Genomic DNA, 17,862 nt, shown 5'->3' with positions numbered 1-17,862 from the left:
AAAAGACACCTTCCTCCCTTTGCCGATTCCCTCTGTCAAGGGGAAGGCTGACTGCCGACCTTTTCCCAGTGTGATAGGCCACTGCGAATCTTGATGGAGTGACCTGTAAAAATGAATTGATTGCTTTCATTGATTTGCATAAAGAGTGTAGCATTATGATCAGAGATTTTTAAAATTAGTCTTCATTTTTATATGCTTCCTAACCCTGGATTAGGGGAATTCTTTTAGTAAAATGTAGTGCAACAGAAGAAGATTGAAAATATATGTTTCCATTCTTAAGTGAAATCAATGTGAATCTTTAACACTATTTATTCAAAATATGTCACATTGGAAAAAAAGTATATCTTTGGAACATCTCTGTGATGTTGTCCTCAGGGTCTATAGCTCAGGGCTGCCTCAGTCTAAAAATATTTCATAATTCTGATGCTGAGAGGACAGAGTATTCAGTCTGCAGTAGAGGATTCTGAAGAGAGAGACATAATTTCTTTCAATTACACCCAAGGGATGGTGATCACATGTTCTCTATAAGTAAAGATAAGAAAATGGGGGGGGGAGGAATAAAGAAAATCTATAGTTAGATACAAGGAAGAAATTCCTCACAGTGAGTTTGCTAGACATTCAGGAGAACAGGGGTGCGTTCTAGTTTTCCTTCCAGAACTGTGTTTTACATTAGAAGACATCAGTTGACTAGTGAGTGCTTAGGGTTAAGTTTCATTTCCACATTAAGGAAAAATTGGCTCTTCCAACCCTCAAAGTCTAAGACACACACACACACACACCATTCACCAATGTTGATGTTGTCAGGGAAAATCACCTTCTGTGAGGATGCTCTTCAAAATATGGATTCCATGTCCTGTTTTCAAAATGGTGGTTCAGTGATTGTGGAGTGGAATCTAGAAATCTCTACTGATTGAAGCATTTCGAAGCTTGCAAAGCACAAGTGTAGAGTGAAGACATCTCACTTAGGTGCCAGGAGCCCGGGTTCCTGCCCTGGTCAGTCATTCATTCATTACGTGAACTTATCAAGCCACAGCTTCCCAAACAAAAGTCCATACAAAGGCCCTGCTCTGCTGCCTTCACCTGGTCCCCCCAGCTTACAAGACACGCCTCAGGGAAGGTTTCCGTAAGGGAGATTTGCAAGTTGCAAATCTGATTGAATATTCCTTTTATCAAACCTTACATCCCTCATTAATCATTCTCCTAAATTAATCAGAGAAGGCCTGCTCTTCTTCCAGCTAATTTTGCAGATGGAATTTCAAATCCTCAGATATTAATTAGGAGCCTGCCCTGGTGCAGACCCATGGCACCCAGTTCTGCTACTTTCCACCTCTGTGATTATTCAAATCACCGAGTTTCTTTATCCTCATTTGTGCAAAGGGGATGCCTCTACCTGCCTCCCTGTGGTCATGAGGAGGGAGTCTGGAAAGTCCCTGCCACCTTCCACGCACTTGGATCTTCTCACCTCCTTGGCCACTTCTCCTACAATCAAAAAGATCATCTTGCGTTGGCGACAGAATTCTCCATTGTATTTGGCAAAAATCAGGTCAACAGAAAATTGCCCAGAATGAACAGGAATAAACTTTCTCCTTTCCCCAACAGCTCAACAGATACTCTCATTAAAAAGAAACACCCAGAAGGGAAAGAGCAATGCCTAACCCGGGTGGGCCACAGAATTCCCCCAGGGCTTCTGCCAAGTGAGCTTTCCAGAGCACTTGAGGTCTGTCAGCAGACAGAACACCCCGGAATCTCCAGAGGCACCTGTAATGATGTTTAAAAAGCAAACAAAGATATATTCAGTGGGCTCCTTCTGGCCTTAACCCTGGAATGATTTTTGCATTCATTCTGCTAAGCAGAGTTTGGGGAGTAAATGGCTTGTTGGAGCTTCAGGGGCAGATGGAGAACAACTGACCCAGATTCTAAATGGAACTTTAACAAAGAAAGATATAGAGCTGGGTGTGGTGTCACACGCCTATAATACCAGCTTCTTGGGAGGCCAAGGCAGGAGGATGGCAAGTTCAAGGCCAGCCTGGGCAACTTGGCAAGACCCTGTCTCAAAATGAAAATATAAAAAGGACTAGGGGTGTATGTAGCTCAGTGGTAGAGCACCTGACCAGTGTATTGGGCCCTGCATTTAATCCCTAATATCTCTCTCTAAACCTAATCTGATATCCTCTATGGCAGGTGTCATTGGGAATGGGGGTTTTATTTTTTCTTAGGGAGTCCTTATCATTTAAAAATGCACCTGTGGGTCTGTACCTGTAGTTCTCAAAAGAGCATGTAACACCAACAAGAATTGCTAATAATTTCTCTTATCTCAGACAAGCTCCATGCAATGGGGAGTGTCTGTGAAGCCTCAACCAGAGAGCACCTTCACAGGAGATGGTGGCATTGCCATCTGACAATTGCTCGGTGCCTGGGCAGTTACTTGTGAAATGCTTAGTGGCAGAAGTGACAGAGGTGGCCAGTCACTTCCCAGAGCCCAGGGCTGGGGAAGTAATCAGACCCAAGCCAACCCCCCCACTCACCTCCCTGTCTCCTGAGGTCTTTTCTGATATGCCCCTGTCCTGCCCTTCTCATGCCCTGCACCCAGTGCTCACAGCATCCACGGCGCTCTGTGAGCTCCCAGTGGTAGGGCTGAACACTGTCCCCTGCACCCATGGACCTGGCCTACACTTGCCGCTTTCAAATCTAATCTCACCTCACTTCCTTCATCTCACTTTGTTTACTTTTTAAACATCATTACAGGTGCCTCTGGAGAGTCCAGGGGGTTCTGTTTGCTGAAGGGCCTTGAGTTTTTTTGGAGTTTGCAAACCCTCCCAGCCATCCTGCTCCCACCCCTCAAACTGGGTAGGAAGTTTCCTCTGAGCTCCATCACAGCACTTAACTCATGGATGTACCCATTTATGTACATACTTTCTCCCCCATTAAATCGGGATCTCTGGAAGGTAGAGGTCAGGCCCTATTCAGCTCAGTTCCTATCACCAGCCCCTGTTTAGAAGGGCACAATAAATCTGACTGACTGATCAGTTAGATAAATGGATGGATGGATGGATGGATGGATGGATGGATGGATGGATGGATGCTTTCAAGTGCTTCTCAAAAGTAAAGCTCCTGCCCTTGCTTGTCTCCTCCTATTCTTTTCATGACTCTGCACTTAGTAGGTGGAGTAACTAACATTGTACTTCACATTTTTCTGGATCCAAGCTATTTGGAGTGAGACACTTGGCTGACAGATGAATCTTATTTGGATTAAATGCTCTAATCCCACTCCCACACCCACATGTATGAGGAGCAACGGGCTTGGCCACCTTCCTGTAAAGGACCCAAGATCTGCTAATAACTGTGCTTCGACTGTATGGAGCTCCTCAGACCCGACATGGGCAACAGTGGAGGGGCAGAAGGACTGGCTCCTGACTGGGCTGGTGGTGAAGGCTGGCTTCTAGGTTTTAGCTTTGAAAGGTGAGGAGGGTTCTGGGAAGCAACGTAGCACCTGTTTACAGTTTGCAAAATAGACAGTTTTAAATGCAGAGAGAGGTTTCCTTAGAAAAAGAATCCTGTGGGAGATAAAAAAAAAATGGGGAAAATTAAGAGGGAGAGCAAGTAAAGGAGCACATTTGATGTTTCTAGGAGAGGCATTTGGCTGTGAGGGGTCTGTCCAAGTTGTTGGAGACAGTGCCTCAGGCCCACTGCCTTTGTTTGAGGGGCTGGGAAGTCCTTCGCAGGTCTTTGTTGAATCATCCCCCTCACACACATGCTTGTTAGTTATTACACCCTGCAATTTGTAGTTCTCCAATGAGTATTTGATGTCTATTCTTGGGGCATTCGGCATTGTGCTGTTTGGGTGCCACATAGAAAATGTAAGGGGCACATTTGTGTGCTCAAGTTGTTTATAGTCTTACAGAGGAAGCAAGGTCCATTTGTGGGCAGCAAGCATGAAAACAGCAGAATGTAATACAAGGCAGCACAGTTTACAAGTGCTCTGGACAGAGGCTCATTCTGCATATTAGAATCACTTGGGGAACTCTTTTTTGTACTGGGGATTGAACCCAGGTGCTCTTAACCACCGATTCATACCCTCAGCTGTTTTATAAAAATATTTTTTAAATTTTAATACAGGTCTTTTTAAATTGTTTAGGGCCTTGCTAAGTTTCTGAGTCTGGCCTCAAACCTGTAATCCTCCTGCCTCAGCCTCCTGAGTTGCTGGGATTGCAGGCATTTGCCACTGCACCTGGCTTCTTGAGGAATCTTTAAGAAGTCTTGATCATTGTTTATACCCATATCTGTGACATCAGAACCTATGGAATAGGGACCCAGATATCAATATATCTTACTTTCCCAGGTGATTCCAAAGTATAGCCAAGTTTGAGACACCATGCTGAAGAAAGATTAGCACTAACTGAAAAAGTTTGAGCTGCCTGTTCATCAGTTCTCAGTCTTAGGCTAGCCAATGGACATCTTTGGGCCTGGCTGTTCCAGAGATTTCTGTAAGCCCTAGGGGACCTTATAGCCCCAATTGCTTAGCATAATGACTGACATATGGAAGATACTTATTTGAATGTGTAGTATATGGCGAGTTATTTAATGAGCCTGCAGATGTAGTTATTAATAATGGTACTATCTGAAAAATAAGTGTTAATATAAGTAATAATGGTCACGTCACGGTAACTCAGAGTCCAGGGCACACAGTACAGAGAGCCCCGGTGTTTAAAATAGTATCTGTACATAATGGTGCTGCAAACATTTGTTAAAATGATAAGTGCCTTGGGTGGGCTGGAAGAATCCAGAGCAAAGCTTTTTAGTTCACCTTGGGAATTTGCCTACTCTGTTGCTTTAGTCTCTGTCCATCTGCCCATGTACTGAGATGCCAAGCCAATAAGGCATATGGCAGAGGTTCAGAAAAATGCAGAGGATGTGTGGGGTGGGGTGGAGATCAGGGGGCAAGGAGTCCTGGAAAAGAAGGAAGAGGGTTGTGACAAAGACAGGGCAAGGAGCTGGGAGGGGTCGGGAGGGTGAGACTGACTGCAGAGGTATGGGCCCAACAGTTCCAGGGGATGAGACGACAATACATGTTTTGTTCTACGTTAATTCAGAAGTCCAAGGATAGAGAGCAGACGGAAGAGGGGTTGGACCTGTAAACCTGAACTAATCAGCCATAAGAATTCAACTGGACGCTGCAGCCCACCCAAAGCTTGCCACTTCGAAAGTCCAAAGGTTGTCAAATGGCCCCCCGTTCCTGAAAAGCCTGGGCAGGCAGCTCCTCTGGGCCGTGCACGAACCCCTGGAGCTCCACTGCCAGAAACACGGGCACACTCGGCTCGGCCGTCTGGTCCGCAGTCCCAGCAAGCACAGTCAAACTTTATGAGGCTTGTTACAAGCAAATTACATGGGAAACTGCGAGGACTGGAGAGGGGGGCTGCAGTGGGGAGCTGGGTGCACTGCCGGGAAAGGGGAGCCAGGAAGAGAGGCTGGGCACAGCCCGGTTGGAGTGCGGCAGAGCCCATCACGGAGCAGCTGGCAGCTCCTGCCTCCAGGGCCCAATTTTCCAAGCAATGACTTGAGTGTCCACACCTGCACTGGCTGAGATGGAGGCCTCCCTCGGCAGAGTTAATGGGGCAGGCAGGACCCAGGAATGCTTTTGGCCACAGCACAGACTTCTCAGCCCCACCTTCTCTACTGGCAGAGCCTGCTCCTCTCCAAGCTCCAGCCAGGCCTCCTGCTGCTGAGGTGCGCAGGTGCCTCTGGCAAGGCAGCCTTGCAGGCAGAGAAGAACCCCAGTGCTGCCCCCTCTCCCCCCCACCGCCCCGGGGTTCACCTCCTTCCCCAATAGCTTCCCTCCCTTCCCAGTGTACAGACCCCCAGAGGATTTAAGACTTGACTTCTTTCCCTCTGAAATATAAGCTTGGATGGTTCTGACTTCTTTTTTGGCTTCTCCTGGCACTTTCTGCTGGAAACAAACTAGAGATGGGGCAACTGGGAACGTCCCAGAAGCTGGAATTCCTATGACTTCCTATAACTCCTACAGAAAGAAGCAAAAAAAAAAAAAAAATTAAAAATGCACATATGATATTTTCTTGAACTCTTTCCATGTCAATTGCTGCTAGGAGAGTCTCTAAAACCAGAGCTCATCTCCCTTCATTGCCTGACTTGTGCATGTGCGTGCGCGCGTGCACACACACACACCCCCCTAAGTGAACACATGCTCACTCAGAGTCTCACTGAAACAACCATATTGGAGTGCTCATCTAGGCCTTAAACATTTTGGACAATTTAGGAGAGGGACTCAGGGCGAGTTCAGTCTGGGCAGAGGTTTGGATGGATACCTTGGCTCAATCTGAATAGGAGGCCAAAATGGCCCAGGAGAGAGGCGATGTGAATGTCAGTACATAAATATCCCCCAGCACAGCTGTGGGTAGTTCAGATCCTGGCTCCATCCAATGGGAGCTCCTTAAGCTCTCCCACTAATGCAGGAAAAACATTCACTTAACAGGCTTGTCCAAACAATTCCCTTTTTAATTCAGACATGATGAACTGCAGGGGAGAGGCAGAGCCCCAGGGCTGTCCGCCTCAATACCGTCACTCCTGACGGGCACCAAGCCACAAGGTTCACCTCAATGGTCCATTAAAAAGCCTGATGGGGACATGGTACTTATGGTGGGGTTACAGAAACAGGTGGCATGCAATTAATGCCTTCCCCGTTGCCCCGTCCTGCTATTTTCTCTCCTTCCCAACACCCACGTAGCAGGCGCGGGCAAGCCCAGCGCCATGTCTCGCCTTCACTTAGCTTCTCCTTCGCAGGCTCCTCTCTGCCACCCACCCACCTCCTTGCACATGCTCCCGTTCACAATGGCTCCTGGAACCAGATCCCCCTCACATCACTGCTACCCCCACAGCCTCCTTTTCTCCATCCACGTTCTTTCCAAATTAATTTGCTGCTTTATTTCTGAACTTGAACCTGTTCCCATCTTCCTTTCTCAAGAAGACTTTCAGGAAAAAAAAAAAAAATACCTTCGCCTCTGCCCCTTCCGGAATCCTACCTTCCACCATGGCTCATCTGTCTCTCCACCTCTCAGTGGCCAAATCTAAGCCCCAGGCCCTTCCCCGCACTCCCAGGAAGCTTCTTCATGAGGCAGTCTTATAACTATTTTATTGCTTTAGCTCTCTTTCAATATATTCCTGTCCTTCCAACTGCACTAGATTCTCCTGAGTTAAAAACCTGTCTCTGGGTTATGTAACAAGTTCCTTGGGGAATATATAAGGATTCAGCCACTTAGAAGTAAAGCAAACTGCCAAAAAAAAAAAAAATCCCATATATATGCACATACACATTTTTAAAATGGTTAGTTCACACAGGAACCTAATTAAAGGAAGATCTGGTTGGTGGAAAGTGGTGGAAATAAAAACAATTCTAGGCTGGCTAATGTTAGTTTCTTGTCCAACAGTCACTTTGCAAGTGCTAACAGGGTAAAAAATGCCAAGGGGAAAACACGCATCTGTGAATTCCTAATACATGTCATGAGCTATAGAGGGGTGGCAAATACTGTAGTGCTCACCTCAGCCATGCAGCCAGTATTCCACAGGTGTAATTAAGTAGCCAGATTACCTACACCCTGTGATGGGACCTTCAATACCATGAAGTTTAATAACACTGCATATCACACAGTGATTAATACCCCTTCGGTTTTTCAAATATGGCGGTGCTGTGCCTATCATTTGTAAGATATGGAAATCATTGTAACACATTTCACACATATTTCCATAAATAACTTTTTCTGTGGTATTTCAGAAACTTGGATGTAATCCGCATATGATTGCTCAAATGAAACCGCATGTACATTGAGTTCAACCAGTAGGCTGGCTTCCAAAGGGAGCAATAAGGGGTGTAAGGAGTCGTGCAGGTGGCTGAGGGGCTGATCAGAGCGAGAGGCATAACAGGGGAGGTCTCTCTCCACCTGCCTTTGCAGCCGTGGCCCTTGCGCTAGAAAAGAGATGCAGTAACAAATGATTGCTAAGTGCTTCTTGCTGGGGAAAGTTTAAACCGAATTTACATACCTCTGTTTAAGATACTGTCCAGAGCAGGGGTCAGCATATTATAAATCTGCCAGGAAAGGGCAGATGGCGAGTATTTTTAGCTTTGTGGGTCCCTGTTGCAATTGCTCAACCCTGCCATGGTAGCGCAGGGACTCATAGACAATAACCAGCGGGCGTGGCCGTGCTCCAACAAAACTTTATTTATGGACCCTGACATTTGAAATTTTATATAATTTTCACAAGGCACAAAATATTTTTTTTCTTTTTTTTCAACCATTTAAAAATACAAAAACCATTCATAGCTTGCGAACCAGACAGAAGCAGCCGGCAGTCTGCCCCGATCTAGAGTTTCACTGTGGATAGTTTCTGACTCTTGCAAGACTCCCCTGCCCTGCCTCCTCCACCTCCTTCATCTCTCCTGTCTCAACATCTACCTGTCACTGCCTCCAAGAATTTTCACGGGTTTAGGGCAGTGCCCTTGAACAACACAGTGCCTCTGTGGTCCGGGTCCACATTTCATCTGTGGTGCTCATGTCTAGGGTGGAGATGTCTGGGGCTCCCTGGAGGAAATTTCACTGAGAATGCCTTTCTTTCATCAAAGAAGCTGCTTCTCACCTACAACAGAGGACAAGAGAGACTTTTTTCCTGGATGGAAACAACAATCCTGAACTTGGGGAGGGTCGGGGAGAAAGTCTTCAAACACTAGCATCTTAGCTGTTCCTTGATGTTTCCTACAACACAACTCAGTCAATCCCTGGGGTAGTTTGTGGAGGGGTATGAGTTTATCATTTATTTGAGTCCATGAATAAAATATAGGTACTGACTACCACTCAGGTACCCCCATCGCAGTTCCCCATTGGGGGATATCCGGGGTCCACTTCAACGTCCACTCCTCACCTGGCAGTGGGAGATGTCTTAGTCTTGTTGTGCTGCTAATAACAGAACACCAGAGACTGCGTAGCTTATAATTAACACTGATTATTTTCTCATGGTTCTGGAAGCCATGAAGCCCATGGTCAAGGTACTGGCCTCTGGTGACAGCCTCCATCACGTCTATCATGTGGAAGAAGGCAGGAGGACAACAGCCCAAGAGAGTGAACCCGCTCTCATGATCCCTTTGCATAATGGCATTAATCTGTTCACGAAGGTAGAGCTCTTAGGACCCCAACACCTCCATTAGACCCCCGTCCAACACTAACCCTGGGGATTAAGTCTCCAACACATGAATTCTGGGGGACATATTCAAAACATGGGGTGAAAGGGCGGACCTCAGGACTGGCCACATCTCCCTTTCCAGAGATGGAAAAGGAAGTGGACCTCCCAGGGTGTTGAACAGGATTGAGGCATGAGGAACAATTTTGCCTGAAGCCAGCCTTCATTTCTACAGGCTAGGAGTATTTGCCAGAGCTAAATGACCTGGGAGGCTCCAAGCAGAGTGCTGTATTATCCCCAACCTACGGAGAAGGACACTGAGGTTCAAAGCCAGGAAGTAATATGCCTGCAATTGGAACAGGAGATCCAGTGTGGCAGAAAATCAAAATGATTTCTCTGTATTCCAGGCTTTTTGTCTCTGCTCTAGGTCCTGCGTGAGTAGTCATTAGTTTATTTGTCTTCAGGGGGTGCATTTCTACAGCCATAACTTTTGCTAAAATGCAGCCACACCAACTCATTCAATGTCCTTCTAAGCATTGCCCACTTCCACCTCTCTATCTTAGACTAGATCTAAAACTAGAAAAACTATAGAATTACCAACAAGGCTGCCTTGTAAATAAAAAATGCAGTCTTTCCCAGCTCTTGAGCTCTCCTCCCCTGTGTGACCCATGCTCCCTGCTGATTGGTCCACACTCACATAGAAGCCAATAAGCAAGAGAAGGTTAAACTTTAACCAGGTCCACAGAATTTAAAATCTATCTGCATAGTCTAATACCATGCAAGCCCACACTCTCCCTCCAATTGGCTATTTTTAACTTTATCAGCAAAACCGCTGCTGCAACAGAGCTATATGATGGGCAGCTGTGAAGGGGTGCACCAAATCACTCAATATGCCTTTTTCCTGTAAAGAGACAAGACAAGCATCTTTCCTTTGCCTGGGAAACTCACCTGCCCAACAGTCTAGAATTCATGTCAGCATCCAACAACTGGGCAAAACTGTTGGAAAACCAATAATGTCATCCTCTTCTGCACTGCCATTGCAAAAAGGTCAGAATGGATTTACTAAAAGCTTGCATTATGTGGGCAAAAGGCAGGAATCGATGTAAAAAATAAAATTGATATGTGGAAAGGGATTATGAGCAGCCAGTGTCTCGTTACTGTGAATCAAAAACCAGCCATATGAAGAGTATCTGGGACTGCCAAGGCTCATTCAAGAGAACTCCGGCCGGAGTTCATAATTATATTCCTCTAAAGTATGAATTATATATTAAGCAAAGATTCTCGAATGTTTCATAAACCAAATTATCAAAAGCCAACTGTTGACCTTGTGTGTTTTCCTTTGTAAAGAGCCAGAACATATGGTCAGTCCAGAAGCCCAGTGTCTAGGATTCTGGGGAAGGGGGGTGGAAGATGTCCAAACCACAGTTTAAAAGAGACCTTGCAAGAGACTAAACAGAATCCTGTCTCATCAACTCCTTAAAGAAGGGTACCACTGTTTAAGTCCCAAAGGAGAATATTTCAGAAGCTCCTGGCAGTGACTATTTCAACTGATTCCAGTTCTTCAGAGCCAGTAATGAAGAAAATGGCACCCTCTCCCAGGACGAATGCAGACAGACCACTGCCAATGGACTCCCTTTCATGAATTCTCACACGTCCTCATTCACAAACACTTATTTGAACACCTATTCTACAATGGACTTTGTAGTGGGGGCTGTGAGACTGAAAAATAAAAATAAAAGCATATTCTTGCCATTAGTTGCCCTCCAGTCTAATAAGGAAACAGATATAGAAACAAATAACTCTAATACAATTGGATAATGCCTATGAGAAAAGAGATATATAAGAGGAATGGAACTTGCAGCAAGCTCACTAGGTGACTTGGGGTCAGATTATTTATATTATTTACACACAATAAAAACAGAGAGAGAGAGAGAGAGAGAGAGAGAGAGAGAGAGAGAGAGAGAGAGACTGGAACAAGTGCCTTCATATCCCTGGGAAGCTGAGGGAAAACTCTGGAAGATGACATTTCAGATTTCTAGAAAGTCTTGCAGGCCTGAGGATGTCTGAATAAGAGACAGCACACAGGGGTGTGGAGATGCAAGAAAGCGACTGCTGATAATAAAAGGCTTCCTGAGGACCTCAGCAAGGTGAGGCCCTCCTCTGGACAGCACCTCCCACTAAGGAAATGACTGGTGGTCCTGCTGCTTCCCTCCAGCCAGAAGCTCTGGCCCCACAAAGTCCACCTCCCGCAGGTCCATGTGTAACCCCTCCTCACCTGCCTTTTCTTTCTTACGTGTTCTGCATCTTCACCAGAGATCATCCCATGGGAGTGACAGATGACTGTTTTTTCAGCCAGTCACCAGAGACCGGCCAAGCAGTGCTGCAGCAAAACTGGCCTCTACTTATAACCTGGCCCACAGCCAGCCGGGGGAACATGTTCCAAGGTCCCCAGGGTCCAAGCATATTTCATTGCTGCTATGTCTAACCCATCCTCCTAGATATTTGCTATTTCTGCTGACTAGAAAAATGGCATTTTGAAATGTAGTCTGTTGCACTGGGAAAAACAATGGATTAGGACAGAGGAGCATGGGAGTCTCTGGGGGTCCACCTTTAATTAGCTATGGCACTTCTGCCACATCCCTTAATCTCTCTGAACCTCAGTTTCTACACCTTTAGGACAGATGGAGTAAGTGACTTCCAAAGTCCTTTTCAGCTCCAAGATTTTCAGTGTCACTGTTACAATGGGCAGAAGCTGTCATGATACTGAGTTTGGCCAGGATCTGTGGCATGGAAGATGATTCTAGAACAAGAGTTGGCAAACTACATACAGTCCATGGGCCATATCTGGCTACAGCCTAGACATTAAGAATGGTTTTTATAATTTTGTAGTGGTGGATTGTAAGTTTAAAAAAAAAAAAGAATATGTAACGAAGATTATATGTGGCTCACAAAGTTTAGGATATTTACTATCTGGTCTTTTACAAAACAAAAACAAAAACAAAACAAAAAAAACTTTTATTGACCTATGTTCAGACTGTAGGCCTTAGTTATTTAAAACTCTGTAGCAAACAGTGTTTCCTGACCCTGCTTCAGTCTGTGGGGGATGAAACCTGCCTTTTCTACATTCTTCTCACTGAGAGGTAGGTCTGGGTCTGTCCTTTCCCCTTGACTCTATCTTTGCTTTGTCCTATAAAATACAAGTGGTATTAAGCCAGTTTGGGGGCCTAGGCCTTGCGTCAGTGGCAGTTTCCCCACCCTGTCTCCTAGGATACTCTGCCAGTCTTGGTTTGCATCCCTAGAAAAGTAACAAACTATGAAGTAAAGCCACCATGGACTCTTCCAGACCAGTTCATCTGCTGGCTAGATGTCCCCCAGGGACCTCAGTCAGCCCCACACAGAGCAGAAGAACTGTCTAGTCAAGCCCTGCCCCAATTCCCAAATACCCAACAAAATCTTGAGATATAACAAAACGGTTGATGTTTTGAGGCTCTGAGTTTGGGGGTAGTTTTGTTACACAGCAATAGATCACTGGACAGAGTCAGAGTGAGGGGTGCATATGAAATGTGCAGCAAGCACCCCTCTGCTGCCCTGGGTCTGCATTGTCATAAGGACTTCCCATGATTCCCACATCAAACAAGGCTGGACGTGCTTCTTCATCCTGGCTCTGCTTTTGTGGTACAAGATTCCAGGACATGCTTGGGATCGTAAAAGAGCTCCTGGACCCTCCAATGTACCTGCTGGGGAACCTAGACTCAGCCCACTTACAGCCCACTCCCTGTGCTACTCACCCTCCAAATATAGAACTCCTTCTTTGAAGAGAACATGCCCCCAAACAGCTGGGGACTAGATTGATTTCAAGGTACTTAAAAGCCAGGGTTGGGTAGTGCTAGCACCTAGCCTAGCACCTACTCAGGCATAAAATAGCTTCTCAGTCTGTTTAGTGGTTGAAAATAAGCAATGATTTGCATAAAGTTATTCATCATGTTTTATGTGAGAGCATGGTACTGGTCTATATAGATCGTCTCATTTAATCCTCATAATAATCTCGATCTCATCATTAGCCTTTTCTTAGAAATAGCAAAACTGTTTTGTCTTGATATGGCAAAATGGTTGACGTTTTAAGGCTCTGAGTCTAACAGATACTGTTTGACTTCAGTGCTCTTAACCACCGCCATACTCTCTCACACAGGGGAGGTACCCATCATCCCTGCCTTTGAGGGGCTCTGAATCTCAAGAAGCCTGAACGTAACTGCACACCTGGAAACATTTTGCAAAGCAGATTATGTAAGTGCCCAGCTCTGTCAGCAGAATTCTGTAGGATCCATGAAAGCTATTAGTTTACTATTGCAGCAGAGCAAATACCACACATTTAATAGCTTAAAAGAGATTTACTTACTTGCTCACAGTTTGGTGGATCCAAAGTCCAAGCATGTTATAGCTAGGTTCTCTGCCCAGGGTCATCCAAGGCCAAATTAATCATTTTTCTCCTCTGGAATGCAGGGTCTTCTTCCAAGATCATGTGGTTGTGGCAGAATTCAGTTCTTTGGTGCTTATAGGACTGAGGTCCTTTTTTCCTTCTTGGCTATCACAGGGGGCTGCTATCAGACCCTAGAAGTCATCCACATTCCTTATCACATGACCCTCTTGCTTGAGTCAGCTATGTTTCAGTGTGACCAGGACACCTGACAAGAACAAAGTGGAGGAGGAAAAGTCTATTTTGGCTCACAGTTTCAGAGGTTTAGTTCATGGTCGGCTGACTCCCAAGCTCTGGGCCCAAAGTAAAGCAGAATCTCGTGGCAGAAGGGCAAGGTAGAGGGAATGTTTTAGTCAGCTTTTTTGCTGCTATGACTAAAGGATCTGACCAGAACAACTATAGAGGAGGGAAAGTTTATTTGAGGGCTCACAGTTTCAGAGGTCTTAGTTCATAGAAGGCTGGCTCCATTTCTCATGGCGCACCATGAGGCTGACCATCATGGTGGAGTGTGTGGCAGAGGGAAGCAACTCACATCACGGTGATCAGGAAGCAGGGAGAGTTGTCCACTTGCCAGATACATACATATATATATTCCAAAGCCACTCCCCGATTCCCACCTCCTCCAGCCACACCCACCACTTCAGTTACAGCTCAGTTAATCCCTATCAGGGAATTAACTCACTGATTGGCTTAAGACCCTCACAACCCAGTCATTGTTCCTCGGAACGGTCTTGCATTGTCTCACACATGAGCTTTTGGGGGACACCTCACATCCAAACTCTAACAGGAAAGCAGCTCAGGACATGGCTATCATGAAGCAGAGAAAGAGAGCTCCACTCACCAGGGACAAAACATAAACCCCAAAGTCACTCCCCGGTGACCCTGCACCTCCAGCCACACCCTGCCTACTTAGTTACTGCCCAGTTGATCCCTTTTGGTGGATTAATGCACTGTTTAGGTTCAGACTTTCACAACTCAATTATTTCACCTCAGAAAATTCTTCCATTGTCTCACACATGAGCTTTAGGGAGACACCTCATATCTAAACCATGACACTCTCCATCCTCAATGCCAGCCATGGACATCTTCCCTGAGGTCAAGTCCCCTTCACTGCCAAATCTTCAGGAAAAGCCCAGTCTCATTTCAGGGTCCACTTGATTAGGTGAGGCTCAACCAGGATACTCTCCTCCACGTCACCATTTGGCATATTGATTGCATTTACAAAAGCCCTTCAGAGTAGCACCTGGATTTAAGTCTCCCGGATGACGACGGGGAGAAGGTGTTCATACACTCTGGAGGGGGCTCTCAGGGACCATCCTCAAATTCTTCCTACCATGACAGCACAGAGAAGGAGCAGACCAACAAATAGAGGCTGCATCACAGGTTTGTCCTCTTGCAAAGATGTTGTTTCTCTCTGTACTCAGAGGTCCCAGAAGAGAGGATCTGTTCTGGAACCTTACGGCAGATGAGTATATAGTAATTTTTAATCTGGGAGTGGGGCTTGGAGAGTACGGAGTGCAGGCCCAGAAACAATGACTGTGCATGTTAATGTGCTGTACAAAGGTAGAGGCTGCAAACAGAGGTTCCCCCATGCTAGTTCCCCATCTTTCTCCTCTTAATAAGGTCTCTGTGGAGATGATTCACTCCAGAGGATATGAGCTGGGCAGGGTCTGCCTCTGCCTTTCCCCACAGCCCTGTGCTCTCTGCACAATCTGCTGGTTTTGCAGTTGAAGTTGATTACTGAATAATGAATTATCATTCTTTTTTTATTTTTTTTTATTTTCCAACCCTCTTCAAAAGTGTGCTGCTCTTTTTTCTGTTTATTGAGGCTCAAAAATGAAAAGAAAAAAAAAATTCTTCTTTTATCCAGAGGGGAAAAACACAATCTTACCTAAAAACCCCATTTTGGTCCTGGAGACAATAGTAATGATTGTTTTAATTAATATGATTTCCAATTTAGAGCCATTTCATTTTTTTTCTTTGGCTTGACAATAATATCTATAATGAAGCAAAGCTTCACTAGATAATTCCAGCCAGGACCACTTGACGGGGAGGGCTCCTGCCCTCTTGGAGAGCTGCATCCCCTGCTGCAGAGGGGTGGGTGGGTGAGGAGGGGCTGGAGATGGCCTTTGTTCAGGATGAAGCGCGTTTCTGTGCAGAGACTGGAGACATTCTCCAAAGTCCTCAGCGAGTCGCAGTAAAGAGATGCAGTATAACCCTCTGAGCCCCCTCTCCTCAGCTTGCAGATGGCCACCTCCTCCCTGGCCCCTGCAAGGCAGGCCCTAAGGCTGCGTTATGTCCTAACCCCTTCTTCTTAGAAGGACACCAGCCCTGTTGGGTGAGGGCCCACCCATACCACTTCATTTATCCTTGATCCCCTCTTTAAAGACTCTGTCTCCAAATACAGTTCCCTTTTGAGGTACAGGGGGTGGGGACTTCAGTGTGCTAATGGGGGGCTACAATTCAGCCACAGTGGTCACCCACACAGACATTTGAATGGCAGGGGTGGGGGGGGGGCGCTGAGGTTCCCAGACAACGATGCATTTGAAAACCACCCGAAGGTGGCTTCCTGAGGGCTCACCCAGGACAGCGAGCATGCCACGTGCTGAGGGAAGGGGGTCCCAAGGGCTGAGTCAGTGGTGGGGCAGAGTTTACGGTCCTTCTCCAGAGCTGACACAAGTGCACAACCCCCTCCAGGCTCCATGGCAGGGGCTGCAGATCTTTTGTGAAAAGGTGTGTGTGTGTGTGTGTGTGTCCGTGCACGTGTGCCTGTGTTTGTGAGGCTGGAAGAACCCTGACACAAGCCAAGATGCCTGAGCACCTGCTCCACCACCCAGTAGATACTTGGGCAGGGGAGGAGCCAGGCAGCCATGAGGAGGCTCCAGGGCTGAGAGAAACCCAGCCCAGCAAGCCCGAGCCCTAGAGCTGGGGAGCAACGCAGGTCTACTTGCTAATATTCAGGGATCGCTCAGACCACCGGCTCCTATTAAGTCCAATCACTGGAGGGTCAAAACCAAATTTTAAAAAAAGATATTAATGTGTAGTAGCCAGATGCCTTGCTTTCTCTTGAATTTATTCATCCCAAGTATATCCCCATTTTCCTATTTGTCCTGGGAATTCATAAAATCCCTTGGGAGAAGGAATAGTTCTGTTTTAGCCTTTTCACTGCTGGGATCAAAACATCTGACAAGAATAACGTAGAGGAGGACACGTTTATTTTGGCTCATTGTTTCAGAGATCTCAGTTCATAGATGGTTGGCTCCATGGCTCTGGGCTTGAGGTGAGGCAGACATCATGGTGGAAGGGCATGGTGGAGGAAAGCAGCTCAGGACATGGCATCAGGAAGCAGAGAGGGACAGAATGTATACCCCAAAGGCATGCCACCAGGGTCCCACCTCCTCCAGCCACCCCTACCTGCCTATAGTCACCACCCAGTTAGTGCACTGATTAGGTTAAGGCTCTCCTAACCCAATCATTTCATTTCCACACTTCTTTGTACTGTCTCAAACATGAGCTTTTGGGGGGCAACTAGTATATCTAAACCATAACAAGCTTGTTCAACGGATGCACGATTCTTTCAGATCCTTCCTCTGAGTTAGATTTTTCTCCTTGGCACTTGACAGTGTCGAACATGATATATGCTCTTACCTTTTCTCTGATTTATCCTCTGGCTCCTCAGCCTCTAGGTACTCTCCCTGGGCAAAGGGTCTGGACCCATACTTTTCACTGGTACATCTCCAGGACCTTAATTAGAGCCCGAGGAAGGACACACAATTTGGAAACACTTGTTTTGTGAACGAGTGCATTTAGTGAAAGCCTGCTGTGCTCCAGGTGATCTGCTACCCGTGAGAGAGAAGAGCATAAATAAGGTCTAGGGCCTTTCTCCAATTCCCCATCAGGAGTAGGATCCAATGTGCCTGCAAACAGTTAAAGCAAGGCGAGGGGCAGTGGAAGCCCACGGGAGAGACATGGGAAGGGGCTGCCAGCGGCCAGCCCCTCAGGAGACTTCACAGAAAGTAGATGTTTGGAGTCTTCCCAGCATAAACAGGTGGGAGTGAAGGAAGGGTGATCCATGCAGAGTGTGACAGCCCAGTGAGGATCAGCATGGCACCTCCAAGGACCTGCAATATCCAGTGTGCCTGGAGTTTTGGGTTCAGAAGTCCCCTGATCCCTGGGGTTATGCTCTGAATCCAAGTGTAGTGCCAAAC

The 17,862-nt window shown here is 46.3% G+C and overlaps 1 long non-coding RNA gene across 1 annotated transcript in view; it reads right to left on the bottom strand.

Moving 5' to 3' along the window:
• LOC125618653 overlaps positions 1-17,862 on the bottom strand; it is an 82,261-nt gene that overhangs the window by 9,208 nt on the left and 55,191 nt on the right. The window contains exon 4 of the long non-coding RNA XR_007349993.1: positions 13,573-13,862. This is a non-coding gene — a long non-coding RNA (uncharacterized LOC125618653). The remainder of the gene's footprint in view (positions 1-13,572; positions 13,863-17,862) is intronic.

Source organism: Marmota marmota, unplaced genomic scaffold, assembly GCF_001458135.2.
Source record: "Marmota marmota marmota unplaced genomic scaffold, marMar, whole genome shotgun sequence".
Taxonomy (NCBI): Eukaryota; Metazoa; Chordata; class Mammalia; order Rodentia; family Sciuridae; genus Marmota; species Marmota marmota.
Note: the sequence above shows the minus strand (reverse complement) of the source record. Positions and strands in the feature narration are given on the sequence as shown.